We start from the raw sequence: 17,056 nt of genomic DNA, 5'->3' as shown, positions 1-17,056 counted from the left end.
GGAAACTAGATATAGTTTTAAATGTCCCTATTATACTATATACAGTAAATCAGTTTTATTATCAGTGCTTATGAAAGAAACCACCACAGAACAAGTCAGTCACATTCTGAGATCTAAGAGCAAGTCGGTGGTAGAGGAACTGAAACCTCTGCAACCTAACAGTCTCTTCCAAGACCAAAGGGCATTATCCTTCCACGGTGCCAAGGACTTTTTACAGGTTTTAAAGAGTAGTGCGTCTGTCTGAAGGCGCTGCTTAAGCTTTTACAACTCCCTATAGGTAATTTTTAAATTCATGTCCTACTGACACGTTTACGATGTATCTAACCGCCCAGTTCTTCACCCACAGCCCGCCACCTAGTCCCTGCCCCAAAGAGTTTCTCTCCTAACTTTCTGTTCTTAAACATTAAATTTTCTTGCAAGGTCCAGAGATTGGAAGCATCGCGGAGATCTGCTTCTACCCAGGCAATAGCAGCTGGAACTGAAGTGGAAACTGCAGGATTAGCCCCTATAGGGGGAAATGCTTTTAAAGGATCTCCCGCCAGCTAACTCAGGAGTGCGAGGGAAGACTTCCAGAAGGAAATACACCCAGCCAAGCCCCGGGGCCAAGGGAGAGTGTTTAGACAAGGTTCTGGGGATTGAGAATAAAGGGAACGACGACGCAGCTTTGCAAGGATGGAGGGAGTGCTTTCCGCATAAAGGGGGCAAAAGCCACACACTAAAATCTCTCATCTCCATCACCGTCTCACGGTTCCAATTGTAACAAGAGTGTTTTTTTTTAATAATTTGCACTTAACACCTTGACAGCAGGGTTTGGGATGGGATCCAGCATAGACCAAATTTAGTCCTTAGTTAACTGCTCCCCTGCTTTCCAAATATAACAGATGTTGTTGGAGTGACCAACACGATGTATTTTGTAACACTTTAAAAGATGATCCTTCCTGCCTCTCTATAAGAACTGGAAGTTATCTGGCTCCTGTCTCAAGGATGAAAACAAAATTTACAAGTATAACCCCCTTCTCTATCAGAGGTCAGCAACGTCTGAGTCACAAAAAAGTTCAGATTTCAAAATAAGCCAGTATTCTTTTCCAACTCCATGCCAGAATTCCAGAAACTCTGTGACTTTTTTCTCTGGCCGTGCTCCAGCATGCGGGGATCTTAGTTCCCTGACCAAGGATCAAACCCGTGCCCCCTGCAGTGAATGCGTGGAGTCTTAACCACTGGACCGCCAGGGAAGTTCCCCAGAAAATCTGTGACTTTTAAAAAAGGCTCCGGAATTTTTTCCCAGTGAAAAGGGGGCATTTATTTGACAGCGTCTTTCACAGGACTCGATGCCAATTTAGGCACATTTGTATAATGTTCGAAAAGCCAGACTCAAAGTGTGTAAAATATATGAACTTATTTGACTGGTGAAATCTACCACATTTACTTTGAAATGCATCCCAAAATCATATGCATTGATGAGTAAAATGTTAATGGTAGACGACTCCAGATGCTGGGGATACAGGTGTTCACTGCAACATCATTTCAACTTTGAAAATCTTCATAATAAAATGTTAAGCGAAAATAAAATATAGATGAGCAAACATTTTAAAAATCAACTGCAGCTACAAACAAGCAGGTACTGGCCTAGATACAGGCACAGAATGTGGTACCACCCAGAACAAAGGGACCAAAGTGAGACCGGCGGCCTCCAAGTGAAAGAAATCTGCCAGAGCCATTGTAAGGCTTTTCGGGCGTAATCAAAGAAGCCCTGAAAATCTCATAACGAACCGTACTATTGCACCCATGCATTTTCAGACCTGTGTTGAGCGGTTTGAGCTATGGGCCAAGAGAGAGACCTTTCGAAAGGTTCCCTAATCCATTCACACAGCCCCATCTGAGGGATGACACTGGAGCCAGCCTCCGGGCCTCTTCGCTACCTCTCCCCTTTTATGGTGGTTTCAAGTTGAAAGCATATACTTGTCTGTTTCCAGATTCCTAAAGGTACTAGAAAAAAAAATCTAAATATAACAGATGGATAAGTGCTCACTGTAACTGGAAACCAAAATGTAACTTCAGCTTTTGCAGGACGATGCCCTAACACCATGGCTTTAGTGTAATGGTCTCACTGAAGACCTTTTGTCTTTATTCCCACAACAGAAATATTATCCTGACTTTGATGAATGACACGTGTTATTCAAAATTTTATTTTAAGCTGACATGAATAACCTTTACTTATTTTAAAGTCATTCAGTAAGTGTTCTCCAGTATGTTAAAATTTACTACAAAACACGGTTGAGTATGTCTGTCGTTTTTTATTAGTGCTTCCTAAATAGCTCGATACACTTCTAAAGAAATCTAATTCATGTTAGATTTTTAAATGTTGGTGAAACCTCTGAAACATTTCTATGAGTTCTAGGCCTCCACGGAATATAACCAATAGGTTAGAAGGACCCTCTATTTGTACTGTTAGTGTTTATTAAATCTACCACCCTTGGGTGATATAAACAGCCACTAAACCCTCTCGAGACCTTGTATAAGTAAGCGGTATCACGCTGGTAACCTCCTGCCCCGCTATCCTCAACCCCAATTCTCCGCTTTTACTCATATAAACCAGACTCTCAACTTTATTTCCTAGACTGGCCTTCCAAATGTCAACAGTACAAATAATGTGACCGTGTAAAGTGGGAGAAAAAGGGCAGTGATACAAAGTGTTTGCTCACTTGCTGGTAGTTAGAAACAAAAACTCTCCCGGGTCTGAAAATGGAGCTTATTTCACATTCAACTTACCATCTTTTCCTAGCCACCAGCAAAATAAATGTCAGAATCTTAGCAAATCTGACAGCAGGTCTAAGAATGTCAGAACTGCAACCACACAATGATACGCATGCTGCAGTGTTTAGGGGTAAAGTGTATGGATGCCCGCAGGCTGCTCTGAAATGCAGCCAAGAAATGAAGAGGGACCAACGGACGGAGGGGTACGTAGTAAAGCGAATTTAGCAAAATGTTTACCTATAGGATCCGGGTGGTGGGCAAGGAGCGTTCACTGTGTAACTTCAACTTTTCTGTCTGTCTGAAAAACTTCATAACAAAGTGCTGGGAAAATGTGATGCTATGCTATAAGGGATTAGGCAGGAGGGACTGTTCTATTCAAGAATATGCTCCAACCATGTCAGGAATACTGATATTAGAGGAACAGGAAGTCAAACAAAGATCCCAAGAGTGTCCTATGTAACACTACGGTAATGCTATGGTTTGTAATTTATAAAATGCCTTTCATTTAATTAACTATCTCCAGTAAATGCCTCTGGCATAAATCATAAATGACTTGGAGGACACCAGAGAAATCATCAGTAATTCTTGCTCCCAGGGAGCTTCCTGGGGAAGGAGAGCACTATTTAGGGCAGTAACCCCAACCAAATCCTTGACTCAATTTGTGCCTTAGATTGTCCTAGTAATAAAAAAGAGCGCACAGGAGAGGACCAAAGGAGTTGGGTCAAGATCCTATGTAAAGTCTACAAGGACTGACGATACAGAGGACACAGCTGGGAGCATAAAGGACAGGCTACAAATAACAGAATATGTTGTACTGCTTCCAGGTTCAAACCCATCACGTGAGCCCAATGCCAAGGGTGGAACTCAGCCCCTCCGATTAGCACTTGAACCACTTTAGTGAGCAAAAGACACTATGGATTATGAATCCCCTAGGCACGTACACTGAGAACTACGTACACAAACCCGTCACCAGAATCCACAGAAAAAAACTCCACTGGTTCTGGGAAAGAAACACTTGGAATATCTTAAGTAAATTATTAATTCATAGCCCTGAAGAAGGTATAAAAATGGTCATATCACACACACGTATCACATGGTTTAAGAGGTGTCCACAGACCCGCAAAGACCACAAATTCTCACCAAGCTACCTAAGGACCACTGCTTTCCTACCTCGGTGAAGAACTGTTACAGAAACTAACTGTTCATCCAGTAAATGGAGATCCTTCAGTGAGAGATGCTATACAAAGGGGGAAGCTTATCTGGTTGACAGGACAGGAGAATGAGGCTACTATTCCAAGTACATTTTTATATACTTTCTCCTTTTTTAAATTTAATTGATTCGATCCCTAGAGCTGTTTAAACAAAACTGAAATATGAAGATTTAAAGAGATGAGGAAATAAATTATAACTATTATTAGCACAGTTCTCCACACTGGGCTTTCAACACACAAGGTTGATATGATGATAATGATGATGACAATGATAGTGATGGGAACAGAAGTGCTTGCTGCTCTTCCTCAAGCACTGTTAACAGCTTTGGGCCTTAACGTTTTGATTTCTCTAAAAGCTTGGACCTGAGCTATGCTTATTGTACTGACCATAATAAAATGTATATGATTTAGCTATGGCCCTAACCTCACAAGTTTTCTAAGTTCACGGTTATAAGCCACATGAGCAAGGCTTCAACCCCAGAACTTAACGAGTATCCAACATCCGTCCCACAAGTATGGATCTCTTTCACAAGTGAGCATCTGGTGTTGGCTTCTCAAGTCTCTGTACTATTAATAGAAGAGTTGATGATGGAGAAAATCTTCAAACAACTTCCATATCCACTGAGTCTTACGATGTTACAAAATCTTAATAAAAACATTGAGTATTCACAAGTTCCTATTGGACTTGAACTGAACTTGATGACAGATCTGAACTCTAATATTTTATTGAGGAATAAGAATGTAAGGGCACTTAAGTCGCTTCTCTTGTCTCAGTCTTTGTACAATCCTTATTAATCATTTACTAACTCCTTTGTTTTGGTTTTAAAGAAAATTCACACAAGTGAATTTGTTCCTAGAGAGGATGAAAGGACTTGCAAACAGATAAATTATCCATGAGTAAACTAACACAGTATACACTAGCATTAAATAAAGCACTCTGACTCGATTTGGGGTATATTATTAAACTTCTTAAAACTGGAGTGTCCTTGTGAGTCTTAAAGCATCATACGGAAGAGGAGAAAAAGTTTTAAAGGATCATTTGAACCAACTCAAGTTCAAGATGGTTTGACTCTAGCTGCCTTAGAGGTCAGAGATCCATGTCTTCATTTCACATCAGTTAGGTATGGACAGAACACTAGATTTGAATTCCAATGTCCAAACCTGACTTCTTCCGTGCGAATCCTAGTCAAACCTAACCTTTACTGTGGACTTCCATGGGCACAGTGTAATACACTTGAACTCTGATATATGGTTCGAACATTTCTATGCATGGAGACTTAGAATCCTGTAATGGATAAAGGAGATACCTTTTTATTTATTTATTTATTTATTTATTTATTTATTTATTATTTTTTTGGCTGTGTTGGGTCTTCGTTTCTGTGCGAGGGCTTTTCTCTAGTTGTGGCAAGCGGGGGCCACTCTTCATCGCGGTGCGCGGGCCTCTCACTATCACGGCCTCTCTTGCTGCGGAGCACGGGCTCCAGACGCGCAGGCTCAGTAGTTGTGGCTCACGGGCCCAGTTGCTCCGCGGCATGTGGGATCTTCCCAGACCAGGGCTCGAACCCGTGTCCCCTGCATTGGCAGGCAGATTCTCAACCACTGCGCCACCAGGGAAGCCCAAAGGAGATACTTTTTAAAAATAAAAAAAAAATGTAATATCCAATCAATGTTCCCATTGATTTAATATTCTTAGAAAAGATTCTCTTATAAAAAGTTCTCACTGAAAGTTCACCCACATTAACAAACAATAAAGACATGACCCTGGGAAATAATATTGATACCTATATTTTCTTCAATGTGAGACCCAGGGAACCTCAATTTCCTTAACAGTAAAAAAACAGAAAAGGTCAAGTAACTTAAAAGACTGCTTATAGTAGGATTAACAAAACACCCAGAGATCACTTTAAAGGACGTGAAAGACTATTCATTCAGGTGAAAAAAGGATGGCGCTTGCTTTGGACAGTAACCAACTACGTGAATATTAAAACTCCAGGAATTGGGCTAGCACAGAACCAGGCAGTGGCCTCACATGATTCAAGTGTACGCCTTTTATTTAAAGCAAGAAAGTTTCCGGCTCTACAGAAGAGGCGTACCCAACTCTGATGCTGCTCTTATCCAGGGGGGCAGGCTGAGTTATGGCCCACTGACAGAGAGCACTTGGTGTTGAAAACACCGTTCATGAAGAGGACCAGGGTTGGCCAGGAAGGCTGACGGTGGTGTGTCTGGAAGCAAGTGAGGGCCACTCAAAGAGTCCCCTGAAGGCTGTTGTCCATAACATATGCCATTAGTCCTTTGGAACCGATGATCTGACACCATGTGACTAAAATTAGGAATTCATTTCTCCCTTTGTGGCAGAGCACATGGTCATTTGGGAGCTGTACTGGAGCCACTGGTAACGTGCGTGTGTGTGCGCGCGCGCGTGCATATTTATCTAGAAGACTTCTCCGCTTTCTCTACAAGTGCTACATGAACTCTGATTAAAGACAGCAGAAGAATCGAAGACTCTGGAGATACCACTTTTCCAGAGTCCAGTTAGGACCCTTTCTCTAAGTGAGGCAATTTCTCTCCTATAGTGAAAGTGAATTCCTTCTATATCAGAGGCTGGGAAAGTCAGGAGATGTACAAGAGGTCAAAATTAAGTCCATTAAACCCCAGCCCCGGATTTAGTCACCATAGAGACAGGGGAGATAAATAAACCAGCAACCTTAACAAATGTGCTGCACCTTTGCCAAACATCTCTCTGACTTACCGTTATTTTTACTTAAGTATCTTTCAGTCCAAACATAACTGACGATGAAGACTACAAAACCAAACAGAACTAGGCCCAAAAGAAATAGCAACACTCATGCAGGCAAAGGGCAGGCAAAGAGTCAAGAGCTGCCCCCCTCAGCAGTGTGCTCTCTGTTCCACTTGAAAAACGATTGCAACACGAAGCTGCAGAGGCAATGACAAATGGGGAAAATATGTGGCACTACAGCCAGAGGAAACCATGTCAAAAAAGAAAAACAGACATGAAGTAACTGACCTAATTAAAGGAGAAAAGTATACTGAGAGCAGGGACATGGGGGACACAACTGGAGGGGAGGGGGCGCTGGGAGAAGGCTCAGGACACTGAGGTGGAGTTTTGCTGCTTCTCTGAAGGAAACCAGAAGCTGAAATGGGCGTTGCCCTTCCTCGCGGCTCCACCGAGGCTCTACTGCAGCAAACACGGAACCCGGGCACGCGAAGGTCCGGGCCCCAGCCCTGCTGCATGTCAATGAGAAGCTCCGAGACAGACATGTACACTTTGTCACGTGGGACACGAAGATGCCTCCCCACCGACCACAGGAAGCAAAAGGGGGGCTCGGGATGGTGGAGCAAAGCAATCAAGAAGGAACAATACCATTGGAACTCAGCGTTCAGGCCCTGAGCAGGAGTCCTCATCATGTCTCACAGCTATTTACTAAGCACCTACTGTGTGATCAGTGGAAACATCACCGCTTGTGATGTGGCGTTGCTTTAAGGAGGTAAAAGCTGAAGACTCCCAACCTCCAAAATGTACAAACGATAGGACAACAATGCGAACAAAAGCTCAGAGTGCTACTTACATTTGTCCAGGTGCCTTCTAGGTCTTGTCCATACGTACACATCACTTCACAAGGTAATAATCAGAGCACGTATACCGTTTTGCATCCTGCAGTTTTTAGTAAAGCTGTATTATACAGATTCTTTCATACTGCTCTGCAGGCATCAACATTTTAATTTTGAACAAATTCATGGAATTCCACTTCATAGAGATATCATAGTTACTTAGCCAAAACTATCTGTTGAATAAATGAACCATTTCTCTAATGTTGGATGTTTAAATTCTAATTTTTTGTCCTCACAAATAACACTGTGAGGAATATCCATAACACACAGCTTTTTTCTTTTCTTCAAACAGCTTGTTTCTTCGAACACATTTCCCCAGATAGGATTACTGGATCAAGGGGTACCAATCTTTGTGACTTTTGCCATATATTGCCAAATGATGTTCCAAAAAGCTTTTTACCAACTTACGACGTTACCAGCAATGAGTAAGTGTTTACTGGTTCCAAGGTAACCATATTAGCATTGGGCTTTCTTTTCGTGTTTGTTGATTTTACAGATGGAAAATGTACCTCACTGCTGTCTGAATACGCTCATCTTTGCACACCAGTGAGGCTGAACATTTCTTCATGCATTCACTTACTCTGTGCTTTCCCCAGCTCTACTGAAGTATAATTACAACAACTGTACATATTTAAGGTATACAACGTGATGGCTTGCCATATGCATACACTGTGAAATGATTACCGCAATCAAGTTAACACAGCCATTACCCCACAGTTACCATTTTGTGTACGTGTAGTGAGAATACTTAAGATCTACTCTCTCAGCACATTTTTGTATATTTGAATCCATTGATCTCTTCCTTTCTGACGTCTACCATTTCTTTTTCGGCTGCACCGCGTGGCTTACGGGATCTTAGTTCCCCGACCAGGGATTGAACCTGGGGCCACAGCAGTGAGAGTGCGGAGTCCACTGGACCGCCAGGGAGTTCCCCTGACTTATATCATTTTATAGTTACAAGGTTATCATACTTCCAGGGATTTGATTATTATCCTATTTTCTGTGGTCTTATTTAAATAAGTTTCTAGGAGTCTCTCATAAATATATTCTCCTATAATTATACAATTTAAAGCTCTAATTCCTACTTCATGATTCTTGACCTTTAACATATCCAGCTTTTTTTATCAGAAGCACTTAATTTAAAACAAGATTTAAAATAAAAGTTGGATTTCTCTTTTACACAGGCTATGTTGTATTAAAAATAATTAATTAAAAAAAATTTATCCTGCTGCAACCAGAAGTGAACCCAGGTTTGTTAATGAAGATTCAACCCCAAAGAGCCTGGTTAAGATCTCCTTCTCTTTCTCGGGCCAAAGGAAGAGATATTTAGAACCACCACTGCATGACTGCTCTTTCTTAGGACTGCTTTAGGGTAGAGTCCCCTTCGCCACTCAAAGAGGCGAGTCCTCAGAGCAGCCGTGGTATGAGCAGCTGCCTGCTGGAGCTGCAGAACCTCAGGCCTGCCCCCAGACCTGCTGCACCAGAATCTACATGTTAAAGGCTGAAAAGCACCGACACAGACCACGGGATTCCCCCCAGCTCTGCCGATGCTCCTGCTCTGAACCAGGCGCCATCAGAAGGGATCCCTCCCCTCAGATGTCTACCCTCAACCCTTTTAAGGTACCCCCTTCAAATGAACATCACCCAGCGTATCATGCACCTGAAAATTCACATGCTGAGGTTTTGAGAGGAAGGATGGCTCTAACTTTGTAGTCGCAATTTCACCCACACCTGGAATTGAAAAGTCACATGCACGTAAGAGCCAAGCAGGTCTTACAAATGAGTAAGACATTCAGATAATGGCACCTGACCCTTGTCCTTAGTGTCAAGGAGATAACACAGCGCTGGCGACCGCGGCAAGTTTCAGAGTTCATGCTCTATCTAAAGATCCAGCGGCTACTGGCTCCAGCCTAGCGTTGCCCAACAGGAATGCAGGCTCCATGCTGCCAGATCTTCTGATATCTCAAGAGAAGAGGAAAATCTGCATTTTTTTAAAAATGTGAAATCTCTCAATTCCTAAATGCTTGGCAATTCACTTAAAATTTTAAAAGAACCCCTCTGTGTGCCAGATCCAGCCCACCAGTTTCAGACCTTGGCTCCAGATGGACGGTTTCCAAACTCTTTAAGCCTGTGTGACCCATCTGTGCACCAAGAAGAGAGGTCACGTCAAGATCAGTGGTACATGGCACTGACATATGTACACTACCAAATGTCAAATAGATAGCTGGTGGGAAGCAGCCACATAGCACAGGGGAGATCAGCTCGGTGCTTTGTGACCACCTAGAGGGGTGGGGTAGGGAGGGTGGGAGGGAGGGAGAGGCAAGAGGGAAGAGATATGGGAACATGTGTATATGTATAACTGATTCACTTTGTTATACAGCAGAAATAAACACAACATTGTAAAGCAATTATACTACAATAAAGATGTTAAAAAAAAAGTCAACCCAGTAAGTTAAAAAAAAAAAAAAAAGATCAATGGTACAAATCAAATAACTATGACTACTGCTTTTAAAAATTTTGTTTTGTGAATATTAAAAACTGCCAAATCAATCATGAAAGTGACCATATGTCAATGATACAAATATTTCCTAGATGTGAAATAAATGTCTCATCATCGTCTCTACTACAAAAACAAATACGTAGAGTACCCAGCTCAAGTACGCGTTAAGAATTATGTTGTGTTCAAGTTTTTGTTCCAAGTAATTCCATACCTAAAGGGCAGCCAAATGGAACAATTTCAAGTTCCTGAATTATAAAGTTTACCTGTGATAAATACTGTACTGAACATAAAACGGGACACATTACCATTAAAAAATATATATATCCTCATGTGGAAACTGCAGAGTCCGTTTTCCTAAACTGTCCAATTTTTCCAAATAAACTTTAAAAAACTAGAGTGTGAAATATACAGTTTACATTTGTTTTCATTTTGGGGGCATCTGGGTCCCAGGCACAGCTGCATCCCCAGGAATTAAGGCATCCTTTATTATTTGCACACACTTATATGGAGGTGGCATAATTCACAGGCTCAAGGAGCAGACTGGAGACAGGGACTTTGGTTTGTACCCCTGAACCCATACTGGTCTACTCAATACTGGGCAATTTAATTTAAAAAGGAAAATCAATTTTCAGTTTCCTCTTCTGCAAAAGGAAAAGTAATCTAGGGATGTCCTATACTTGAAGAATATCAGATGAAAATGTATCACATTCTTTTTGTTTTGCTCACTCCTACATTCCTGGCCTAGTCCACAGGAGGGCTGAACGAATGAATGAATAAAAGAAAGGAAGAAAGATCATAAGATACCACTGCATCGTGATTGTTGAACTGTTTTACATCAGTCCCACAGATTTCTGTCACGGTGAAACAGAACTTAATGGATTCTATTTCATTAGCTCGCTTGAGAAACTCACTGCTCTAAAAGAAAACCCAAAGATGCTAAGTTTTGGTCAAATTAAAGATGTCATTGGGGTATTCTTAGTATCACAAAACCACTTCAAATGTGTGTTCAAAGGACTTCAAATTAAAATGTTCCATTTTAAGAATACAGTCTTGTACACATAGTTTCTATTAAAGTTTTCTTACTGACAGAGTTTGTCAAGGCTGCAGATTGCTGTGGAATTCCTAAGGGCAAACAATGCATGTGAATGGCCAAGCCTCACCTGGCCAGCATTTCCAACTCAGCTGATGGGAGGGTGTTTTTGACTCATCTGTGTATGTCCTTCAACAGTCTAGTCTCTCTTGCTGTGGAAAAATAAAAGTAAGAGCTGTGAAAGGGCACAGAGTGAAAACCTCTGCTCCTTAAACAGGGCACTGCTTTTCAACTGCCCTAGGGCTCCTTGGAGGAGAAGAGTCGCAGCCTCCTACTTGAGCCCAGGCAGTTCTGGCTGGGTATTCTCTACTGGGGTTTTAGACCTCATGTTTTTATTTGAAGACGGGCTTTCATCATTTAAAAAAAAGTCTGAAAACAACCCTTTTAGGTAAAGGCTGTGCATGATAGTAATGCCAGGGCTTAAATCTGAAAATGGAAGAGTCGACTGAGGCTGACAGCTGAGAGAAACTGCCGAAGCTTTTGTCACAGGGCCAGTTTAAAGCCCCAGGCCCCGGGAACGACTGCCAGCTACCATCGTAATGGATGAAATTGATCAAATTCAGATTAAACACTTCTAAAAAGCTGTCCTACTTTTTCACTCTTTAGGGTTTATATTTTATAGTCGTATTTAGGGTTTAATATATTTGCATATATATTTTAAAATTTCTGGAGAATCCTGCATCAAGTAGATGTAAGAAAGGCAACTCTCACCTCCGAGGAAGCATCAACCCTAACTGAAATAAAAGGCCCTACATTGAATGTGGGACTGAGCATGGAATGGGGCGGGGTGGAGGGGAAGGCAAAAACGCAGCCACCTTTCGATGGATGCAAGTGGAAATCCTCAGTGGTCCGGTGCAGCAAATGTCGCCACCTCTCTCTCTTTTTTTTTTTTTTTAAACAGTATTTTATTTATTTTTTAAACTAATTTATTTATTTATTTTTGGCCGCGTTGGGTCTTCGTCGCTGCGCGTGGGCTTTTGCTAGTTACGGCGAGCGGGGGCTACTCTTCATTGCGGTGCGCGGGCTCCTCATTGCGGCGGCTTCTCTTGTTGCGGAGCACAGGCTCTAGGCGCGCGGGCTTCAGTAGTTGTCACCACCTCTCTTACAAACACAAGGAGACTGGGGCCCAGAAAGCAGAAAGACCGTGGCCCCTTACACTGTGCCTGGAGGAACCGTCTTGCAGACTCCCTCCCTTTCCACATCCAAAGGTGAACGTCCCCCATCTCTCAAGAGAGAGAAATGAGTAAGCCGGCGTCATCACAGAGTGTCCAGAGGCCGCCGAGGCGAAAGGAAGAGGACGGAGGATGCCTATCCAGGGCATGTTAAATGGAAGGCCTGGCGCACCCCACTGCTCACACCCACGCGGCTGCGCTTAGAACTTTAGTCCTAGTGAGAAAAAGATCTGGCGGCCCACGTTAATGTGGCTCCATGGAAACACTCCAAATCACCAGATTCTGCAGTGGCAGCTCCACACCTAGGCTCGGCTCACCCCAGGCGTGAGAGTTCTGACAGCTGACCGGGCGGCCCAGCCTTGCCGGGCTCCGGCCCAGGGTCTGCTCCATGCAGCTTTCCTGCTCCCTACTGTTCACGGGCAACACGAGCAGATCTATACCCTCAAGCAGACCTCTAACCGTTCTGCTGTGCTTGCCACATTCACTTTCCATGCCCCCAAATGAAAAGCAAATGAGATGTGTTTGCCCTTGAAAAGGCATTCCCCAGAGACCCAGCATCTAGGGTAAGCGGTGATGTCGCTCAGCTCAGTTAAAACAAACCCCCTTAAAGTCTACGGTACAGACAGAGATCTCTGTACAACGTTGAGCCTAACACCACACACATCAGGAGGTGGAGATCAGTGGTAAGAATGGGTGGCGATTCGGAAAACTTACCTCACACTGGATGTGTGCAGAACGGGATGTATTCAGTGAGGGTGGGACGCAGCTGACAACAACCTCCGACGTACCTAAGTTAGGAAGCAATGAGAATCAAGAGGTCAAGTTACCTTTTCAGAAGAAAAGTTAGAAATTCCTAAAAAACAAAAACAAAAATCAACTTCCTTTGAAATGGCTCACGGTAACACGTTCTACTTTGTATTTACAACCCTTAGAGCTAAAGGAAAACTGCCAAGATGTTCTGCATATTTCCCCAAATGTCTGTTTATCATATAACATTCGCACCGGCAGTGGATCTGGCCCCCTCATTATCAAGCTGTATTAGCTCAAACACTCAGCATTGTTAGCGGAGTGAGCTCATGGCCTATTTCAGTTTTAAATTAACACTTGGCAATCACCCGGGTAATCAAAACAAATGACTCAGTCTTTTAGAATAGATTTATTAGTTGAGCCTTTTTTTCCCCCTCTTTTAACAGCTCTAGAATATTTTGCCACAGGAGGGCTCAGATCCAGAAAGAATGTAGAGCACAAGTCACCAGAGGAATATTTAGAGGTGTTGCCATGGAGATGAGGTGCCTTGCGACCGCTGAAGTTATCTCCAATCAACAACAGGATTAGGACGTAGGCTGGTGGGCATGCCTAGGAAACAGGTGTGCCCCGTGCTTTTCCCATCACGACACAAAGACGGTATACCCTGACACGCTGCCCTCTCCGCACCCGCGAGGCCTCCCCACGGGCACGCTGGCATCACCCCCTTAGCCGCCCCCCATCATTCAGAAAGGACTGGCTGGGGCTGAGGAGCAAGGCAGTGTGATCACTGTGTCATCCCCAACGCGTGAAATCCTGAAACTCACACCAAAGGCACTTCTATATGAACTGTAAAATGTACACGAGCAAATGAAATCTGAGGAAAAGACAGCTCCCAGAGAGGAGGGCCCCCCCAGCCCCGTCTCCTCTGTTCACTGCTCTATTCCCACACCCAGAACAGTGCCTGGCACACAGGAGGCGCTCAAGAAGCATCCACCCAATGAAATAAGGCAAACATAAACCAAGGATTATAACCAGGCTCATAACTGCCCCCCGCGCCCCGACCAACCGGTTCCAGGCCGATCATCAGACAAGCAGTGGTGAGAGATTTTTTTTTTTTTTTTTTTTTTTACTGTTAATGAATGGGAAAATAAGTACCTGGTCCAGTTAGCTCAGTAGGCTAATGGGTTCATCTGTTTAGAGACCTTAATGACAACTGTCACAGTTGAAGACAACTCTTCCAAACTTGAAATGGACAAGTCTGCTGACTATAGGGACAGGGGTCTTGTCCGCCAGATCAAAAGCCCAGAGGAAGGCAAATCTGTGCCAGCGACGAAGAGCTAACTTTCAAAAGCAAATGCTTGAAAGTGACTGACTCCAACCGAATACCTTCTAGTCCCCTTCCCACCTATACTTAAGTAGAGATAATATTTTCTTATTCTATCATATGAATAATCCATCATTGGTTTTATATTATACCTCATTTGTCTTACAGGACTTTAAGTTTCTTGGTGACAGGGACAGAAATCCCTGACTTCTCTTCTGTCTCCCAGGACTTAGCATGGTATGTACACACAAAAGGTTTCGCTCAGTCTCTTCTCCCACCACCCACACCCCACTCACACAGAACTCAGTTTCTAGAAGGTGCCACACCCTTTCATGCAGCTGCGGGGAGAATGCAGCATGGCGCAGCTGTTCATAGCAAGGGCGCCAGAGTCAGACTGCCTGGGTTCACATACTGGCCCCACCTCATATTAACTACAACCTCTGTGAACCTCATGTTAGCTGACCTCACAGAGAGGCTGTAAGGTGGCAACAGGGCAGTGCGTATAAAGCACTTAACAGGGCCTCACGCATACAAGGTACTCACTGAATATCAGATATATAATTATCACTACTATTACAGCAGGCACAGAGTGAAAAGGTTATCAAAACTGGATAACCATTTCATATGCTGCCTCAGACACCTGGCCCCAAATATACCCCTACTTAGATCGAACCCAACTTAAACTTTGAACCTGAATCCATCACACTCTAGCCTTATTATACTAGCCCATTTTACTCACCCTTCCAGAACCAATTTTTCCTAGAGATGGATTTGATACATGCTGGGCTCTACTTGAAGGAATCCCGTTCTCTAAAGAACCAGAATAGCTTCCTCCCTGAGACCCCAACCCTGCCAGTACCTTCCCTGCCTTCTCTCTGTCTGCTCCCTACCTCTGCAAATTCAGGCTTTGATGGGGCCAGGGGAGGCCAGAGAACTTGGCATCTAGTAACCGCACCAAGATGCCGGCTCTCCCTCGCAGAGGAAGTCCTTGGATGTCATATTCCCTGATGCCCTCCAGAGGGCAGAAGAGAGAAAGGCCCAAAGGCTGAGCAGGCAGAGCTCTCGCATGGGGGTCCAACTTGGGCCCCTGCCAGAGGAGTCTTGAGTTGCACGGTTCATAGTTTCACCGTCAAGAACTAGCCCACAAAGAAAGATAAAAACGTACAGCAAGATTTTAACAGCATTTCTATGTCAGTTCACTTTACTGTGTCCCGCTTAACATTTAGTTGGGGATAAAGGCACTCAGAGCCGTAGAGTCGGGTACACTTTTCAATCTGCAGTGTGTAACTGTGGCTCTGACCAGACATAACACAAATTGTGTTGATGATATTGCGCAAGTCAAAGAGTAAAAACAGAACAGCAGCCAAACACACTGGGTAAAATGTGATGACAGCAAAGTAATCCAAAATAAAACCCAAACACTTCGGGGTCAGTCATGCTTTAAAATAAATCACGTTAATCTTATCCCACCCTGACAGAATTAATAAGTGAAATTAGACAAACCATTTATGTTATTCCAGAAGCCAGAAGCTGTGTTCTAGTGACATTTAACATACACAATCATTCTCCTTCAGGTTTAACAATGGTATTTTGGTCACAGACACTGGCAATCCTATCACTATGGACAGCCAAGCTTAAATGACCCCCAAATCACCAATCAATTGGGTGAATTACGTGGAAAATAAAATCCAGAGACAGCAGCTGTTTGAATGAATCTAAAAGACCAGTTGAATCAATCAAAATGGATGAGCCCCACAGATTCATTGTCTCCTCTAAATTCTTTGAATGCGATTGTCATGGTAACCGTTCCTTAATCATGTCCTTCAGAATATTCTCTCCTACCTAAGAAACCAAAGAGCAGTGAACCCCAAATACCTTCTTAATTATGTACAGTTGTGATGGTGCTGAGCAGCCGCTTAGACTTCTCATTTATCCTGCTTCGATTCAAATGCTTACGCTGCTATGGTCGTTAGAGACATCGGCATTTGCACCATCCAAAAACACATTTGAAATGTTACCATAACACGCAATAAGAAATACAAACAGGATGGCCACTGGCTTCTTTCCTTTAGCAGAAGAACTGATAAAGTGGCTCTTATCCGGCAAAATAGTTAATTGGTATAAATAAATGGTTCAGATAAAAGATGCCTCATTTTAATAATTTCAACATAATCAGGATCTGCAACATCATCGAGTCTTTACCCAGCACATTAACTTAATAAACAAAATCCAAGAAGATATTATGTTATAGAAATATAATAAAATCTAATTTTGTGTCCTTAGACGGAGTATGATATACTCTATACTATGTCTGGAAGATCATTTATTCCACACAAGTTTCTACATTTATTATTTTATATGCTATAATATTCTTCAAAATTCGGAAAGAGAAAGGTTTTATCTTTACTCAGTCTGGGAAAAGAGAGGTTATATTTTTAAAAGGTATCTACTAGATATACTACGCATTTCAAGTTGTGATCCTTCTAGATTCATCCTTAGATTTTTATAGTTCCTTCAGAAAACTAAAAAGTGCACAACTTTTCCAAAGTTAGAGCGGTGACCATTTTAAAATATTGCATTGGAATATATGGAACCCTTTAAAATATCAAATTTGCTGTTACAGGTTTG

General features: G+C 42.8%; 1 protein-coding gene across 1 annotated transcript in view; it reads right to left on the bottom strand.

Moving 5' to 3' along the window:
• Positions 1-17,056, bottom strand: part of FHL1 (four and a half LIM domains 1) — a 59,738-nt gene that overhangs the window by 24,057 nt on the left and 18,625 nt on the right. The window contains exon 2 of the mRNA XM_068533273.1: positions 13,072-13,145. The gene's annotated coding sequence lies outside the window, so the exon portion shown is untranslated. The remainder of the gene's footprint in view (positions 1-13,071; positions 13,146-17,056) is intronic.

The sequence above is a fragment of the Eschrichtius robustus genome, chromosome X (genome assembly GCF_028021215.1).
Source record: "Eschrichtius robustus isolate mEscRob2 chromosome X, mEscRob2.pri, whole genome shotgun sequence".
Taxonomy (NCBI): domain Eukaryota; kingdom Metazoa; phylum Chordata; class Mammalia; order Artiodactyla; family Eschrichtiidae; genus Eschrichtius; species Eschrichtius robustus.
The sequence above is the reverse complement of the archived record's forward strand: the minus strand, read 5'-3'. Positions and strand labels throughout refer to the sequence as shown.